This window comes from Seriola dumerili, unplaced genomic scaffold, assembly GCF_002260705.1.
Source record: "Seriola dumerili isolate Sdu_G_001 unplaced genomic scaffold, Sdu_1.0 BDQW01000531.1, whole genome shotgun sequence".
NCBI classification, from domain to species: Eukaryota; Metazoa; Chordata; class Actinopteri; order Carangiformes; family Carangidae; genus Seriola; species Seriola dumerili.
The window spans coordinates 635,086-641,478 of NW_019174786.1; positions in this window are offsets into that span (position 1 = coordinate 635,086).

Sequence of the window (6,393 nt, forward strand, 5' to 3'; positions counted from 1 at the left end):
TAGTTTTTCTGTTCTTCCCTTAGTTTGTTTTTTTCCTTGTTTATGTGGTAGTGGTGAGGTATTATGGCAGCCAGAGGGAGCCTTGGGCTCAGGGCAGCAGGAGCATGAGTCAGGAGGAGAGAAAAGACGGACACACAGATCGGTAAGTCTATGCACAGTTGTCATGTCATGCACTTGTGTTCACTTAGAGTATCCACTTTGTCATTGCATTCACATTACTACATTTTACACTTACATTTTTGCCTGAGCAGAGTAGTGAAGAGGCGTCTTGGCCTGCACAGTGACACAGCAAACACTGGCAGTTAATAATTAGTATAGTACAAGGGCAAGAGGATGTCACTGAATTTTAAATCATAGTCTTTGTAGTAGTTAGATTGTTCTAAAATAGACACAATTAATACATTTTCCTATTAAACAATATAAATGTGACACATTTATATGCAAATACAATAACAAATCCAAATCCTGAATGTAATTAATGCAAGTGTAAAACACAAAAAGTAAAATAAATCCCTCTCCCAATGCTATGGTTCCGGCCATGGTCCAGGCCCCAGGTGTCCTCATTTTCCACCTCTCACCATGACTCTTCCAACATGGGACAGAGCTCTCAGACCCCGGCCTACTATCAGTACTCGCAGACACCAGAAAGCTCCCTATCATCCCAGACCTCCTCCTGTTCCTCCTCCTGCTGGGATTCCTCGCTCCAAAGGCAGACGTCTCAGAGTGAAGCCTATTATCAGTGCTTACAGACTTATTCCCACAGAAAGTGCTCCGAACCCCCTGCTTACCAGTCCAGCCAGTCTCTGTCATTCTGGCAGCATGAGGTTTCTGAGATGGCAGCATGCGTCTCCTATAGAGACAAATACACCCTGTCCCTCCAAATACCTGAGAGACTGCCTGAATATCAGTGTAGAAAGTAAGTAGCAAAGGAAATATGCATAGCATTATAAGGTACAGTATTTAATGTCCTCTGAAAATGTCCCCAGATATTAACAGAAGGGCATAAATATTAACTCTGCTTTGCATTTGCCCTTTAAGATATTCATATACTGTATAACTTTGACATAAAGTTTAGCGTTGACACTCTTCTGCTGCTGGTTGAAAAGCAGGGATTTTAAAATTTACATGCTCATTTTCTTTTCTCTCTCATAGCTCCACTGAAGAAATCAGGCCTTCTTTCATCCTCAGTCTTTCTCCAGATGAAGAGAGTCCTGATGAGGTATACTTCCCCACAGTGGAACACCCAAATACTCATAAAGACAAGCCTGGTCTGACTTGTCATCCAGTCTCATCCTGCCTTAAAATAAGTGTTGAGACAGATAAAGGCACATCAGTTGAACTGAAAGAAAAGAAAGATACAAAGGGTTGGAATATCCTCAGAAATGATCTAGAAGACCCTGGAGCTTCAGACAGTCGACAAAAGTGGAAGCAACCTCTGTCTGACCCCACTGAAGAGGCCCCCAAAGGAGAAGATGAGGGCATATTATATCAGCAATCAGAGTCTGAAACAATCAGAACCGGAAAGATACATTTACCTCCCAGTGGTTTTGCAACAAGACAGGAGACAAGCTGTGATGCACATTCACCTAAGTGGATGAGACATCTAGATGAGGAGGAAGAGGTGGAGCTGATAGTGGATTCAGAAAATATGACTAAGGCAGGTGCAGGACAAGTGTCAGACAGAGAGTATGAAATACACAGTGGAGCAAATGGAGTTAAGTACAAAGACACAGGACAAAGGGATGAAACCCTGCCAAATAAGTCAGGACCACTTAGTGAAATGGAGGGATTTCTACTGCTGGAATCCAATGAGATTACTAGTTTGCCGAGGAATTTGGACTTGGCATCTACAGCAAGTAATGGGGACAAAAGCCTCCATTGTTATTCTGAGGGTGCAAAGTCTGGGCAGAAAAAAGATAATAAGCCTCAGTATAGGCTTAAGACACCTGAAGTTAAAGATGTTGAGCATCCATCTGGCTCTGAGAATAAAAAGATATCAGTGGGATATCATACCAGCAGTCCGAAAAATATCTCAGTATCTTTAGAAAGAGGAAACCACAAGGTGAGCCCATGCCAAGCTGAAACCCCTCCAGTCTTGGGTCAGACTGTGACTGAAAGAGCAGAGAAGCACCACACAGAGGGAGCACTGGTGCAGTGCGAGTCCTCCAAATTAATCCTGGGCAGAACCACAGAGGAAAGGGTGGATGTAATAGAGGTTGGATTTGAAGTGGAAACAGAGAGCAGGACAAAGACAGGCACTGAAGATGAGATGGAGACTGAACAGCCCCATTGTTCTGATGTCCAGCAAAGAAACTGGCAGTGTGAGACAGATTATGCAGAAGTCAAAGAGGTACCTAGAAGAGACACTGAGCCAGGAAAGGGGGCGATAGACAGAGATGAGTCAGTGATGCCACCTGTGGACAGTCAAAATGAGAGTACATCTACAGGTAAATGCATTATTCGTGATGCCGTGACACATAATCTTAGCTTCCATTAGGTGATTATTTTGAAATTGTGTCTGTAGTATTTATATTCTATTCACCCTCCTCACTGTCATTAGTTTACGAGTTGTTTAAATTTCAGTTCACCAATTTAAAATATTATGATAGCAGAGAGTAATTGAGGGGTGAGAGAGGGTAGAATCAGTTAAGGCTTTTATAATGTTACCAAAATAAATAGTCATAGTCAAACAAATAAAGATATCAGCATGACTCTCCAGTTTTATAATGAATGCCACCTTTTTATTACTTGATTTTTTGACTAATATGTAGTTCAACTAATAACCACTAGAGAGTGTTAGAATACTTTTCTATGTGCATCCTATAACCAACTGCAGGAATACATGCACTCCAGCAAAACATGCCAGTATCCATTTGTATGGTCAACTAGTCACACAAGAGCTCATTAAACCACAGGGTCTGTTTAAACTACTCTAGCAGTATGAATTCTACAATTTAAAGGGTTGATGGACTCAAAGGATTACTAATTAGTACCCTTATGGTCAAAATCAGATTATTGGTGCTGTATTAAATTAATGAGGAGTCTGTGGTGTTTTAGGTTACGAATGTGGACCCTGAAAATATACCAATACAGCCTAAAAGTTTATAAAGCTACACTCGCCATCAAATGTATACAATCCTAAATTGAAATTTGGAACTTCATTTGTAGTTGGAGTACAAATGAAGTGTTTAAAAGTGCTCTTGTTTAACCCAGGAAATAAATGTTCTTTTATTTTTTGACTCAAAATTGTTTGGACTGTTTTTGATGCTAGTTTAGGCAAAACAGTACTAGGGGGTGCTAAAGCATTTCAAGTTGTGCCAAACTCTTGCTAATAGCTCTCAGCCATCTTTTTTTTTTATTGGAGTGGTAGCGATGACAGAGCAGTGCTGAAGAGACTCAGCACTGACAAGAGGTGCTGTGTGCCTGCTCACCTTACAGCCGCAGGAAGGGAGCTTGAGTCTCAGCTGCTGAGACCATGCTGAGTCAACTCAGACACATACACATCTACAAACACATACTCAGCAACACACGCACAAGTTGTGTCGTAACAAAACGTCAGTTTGATCTTAGCCAGGATTTATAGCGTTGGCTGACCTTGTCCTGTCACACACTGAGGTCTCACGCACACACTGCGTTGAGCGCCCACACGTGCTTACTCAAACACATGATTGAGAATGTGTCTGAAAAGTGATGAGCAGATAGAAATGGTCTTACCTCCTCCCTTCCAGAGGACTCAGGCAGAGTAAGGTGTCCCACGGCAACGTTGTCCCAGGAGTGCAGGGCAAACGAGTCAGGATTCAAAGTGCCATGTCTCTGTGGGAACCACCAGCAGCATGACAATGTACAAGTGAGTCTTTGTGGAGCAAGGTTACAACTTAATGATTTAAGCAGTGTTGATTGCCTCAGATATATTTCAAGATTGTTTTATAACTTTTATGCCCAATCTGAGTACATATTGTCGGCAAGATGGGGGGGGGGAGCATGAGGCAAAGATCTAGTCAAATTCAAAGTTTTATTGGTTGTAAGTCCACTTTTTTTTACTACTTTAATTGGGGAAAAGTGTACCTCACTTGCTGAGATTTGTTTACTTGACTTTTTATGCAGAAATACTGATGTCTTTATTTTTTCCTGTTTTTATCTGTCTCCCACTCTACCCCAGTAATCCCTGTATGCGGGGGCATCGGCGTGTATAGCCCCAACACACCAAAAAGTCCTGAAATTTAAATAGCTGCTTTCCAAAGGATTAGGCTTGTATTTCCCCGATGCACATAGAAATCAATCTGGCTTGTGTGGAAAGGCGTGCCGTCTGCAGTATTGCAGCACACTGACAAGTGATAGCTCCCCACTGAGTCGTAAAGTAAAAAAAAAAAAAATTCACAGTAGAGTCACAAAAGACACAGTAGTCAGTCACAGCAAAGAGACTAAAGTGAAAGGGAGGAAGGAAGGTGGAGAGGTGGAAGAGTGGGAGAGAAGCAGTGAAAGAGCTGAAGGGGACAAAAGTGGTGGAGGCTGAAAGATGGAGGAGAAAAGGAGAGATAGAAAGAGGTGCAGGACTTTACTGTATTGCTACAATCGGATGCAAACACATCAATCCATTCTCTGACTTTCTTCCCTCGTTCACTTTCTCACTCTCCTGCACCCAGTGCTGGGCTATGGGCCGTGGCCTGCCTTGGTTTTCTATCTATATCCTGTAGCACAGCACCCTGGGGGGGTTGATGACTTTGTCAGCAGGAAAAGGGGTTGTGTTTACAGGGAAATGAGGAAGACACTCCTCAGGGAGCTGAATCACAGGAATTCCTACCTACAGACCTCACTGCCAACAACCATATAGGGGTTGTGCACATACATAAAACTCACGCATGGTCTTTGAAAATCCTAAGAATACCCAGCCTCACATTTCTTACCTTGATTTCAAAGAACCCAAGTGCATGTGTGCGTACTTTTTACATAAATAGAGATGGGACTTATGGTTATGAATAATGGAGATGTTTTTAAGATGCTTGAAAGGTTACAGGAAGGTGAGGTGTGCTTTTCAAAGGTAGGACTCAAATTTCTGTCATCTTGTTCTTTCTCACCTTTACTACCACCACACCTTTTTTCTCACATCAATTCTCCAATGACCTCTATGAGATCATAACATCTCATTACACAGTACCATACCCACGTTGTGACATATTAAGTATTAGATTACATACATATATGTACAGGCCATGTATACTTCATGTATTCGTACACTGTCCTATACATGTAATCTGTTCATTGAACCCTTTCAAATCCAATTGGGTTGTGTCAAATATTCATTGTCAGTTTTTTTTATTTTTCATGAAAAATAGATAAGCACGAATGAATGCGCGTGACTGTTGAGTGAGTGAGTTTGTGTTTGTCTGCGTCTGTGATCCAGTCCCAGCTTCAGGCAGACTTGTCAGACGAACAGTGTCTTGACTGTCTATGTTTTTGTCTGGGACACAGCGCTGAAGGCTGAGTAGGTGCATCACTTCTCTCATCACATCCTTTTTTCTGCTCTTTTGTCTTCCCTTTTTATTTCATCTTTCTTGCTCGACCACCTGCTCACCTGTTTACTTTCTCAGCTCTCATTCACTCATTCACCAATTCAGCCTTATGTAACCAGCTTTAAATTTGGATGGGAATGATTAATTTAGGCTTGCATCCCTCCGTGTGTTAAAGCTAAGTATGTGCTGCTGAAATATGTTATTTAATTTAACCCAATTTTCTAAACTGATTTGTTATTTGTTATGTTTTGATTCTGTATGTAACAAAACCATTATGGAAGATAAGGGGATATTTTCAAGTGCCTTCTGGTGCTGCAGAATGAATTTATTCTCGCCTGTCATTTTCTCTCTGTTTCCCTTGTCCCTGTCTGACTGCATACTGTTCACCTTTTCTGTTGCATAGACTGCTAATGGAAGCATCAGCGGGAGCAGCTCAAGGACAGTACTGGCCCCAGCAAGCACTTTAGCTACTGGACAAAACTCCTCCACAGTGCAGGACTTGGCTTCAGCTTCCTCAAAACCAAACAAAAAACTGGAAAACTGCTGCGTACCTACTTTCCAAACTCATTCACATCAACCTCCTCGGATTTCCTCCCTCCCCCTGAAGAGGAAGCATGAAGCACTTCAGCAACACAATGATAACTGTCCTCCCAAAATCTGCCTAATCAAGCGTCCTCCAAAATGGGAACCACCTCGTTCCTCACAAGAAAAGGCAAGGGAAGGAGGAGTCAGCAAGTGTATCCCCAAAACCTCTGTCCCTGAACATGCAGCTGTACTCCCAGAACCACAGACTAAAGCCATGCCTTCAAATGAAACAAGAGTCATGTTAGGGGTTCATACGCATCCATATGTCCTGAAGCAAACCAAACAAAGGCGTAGTAAA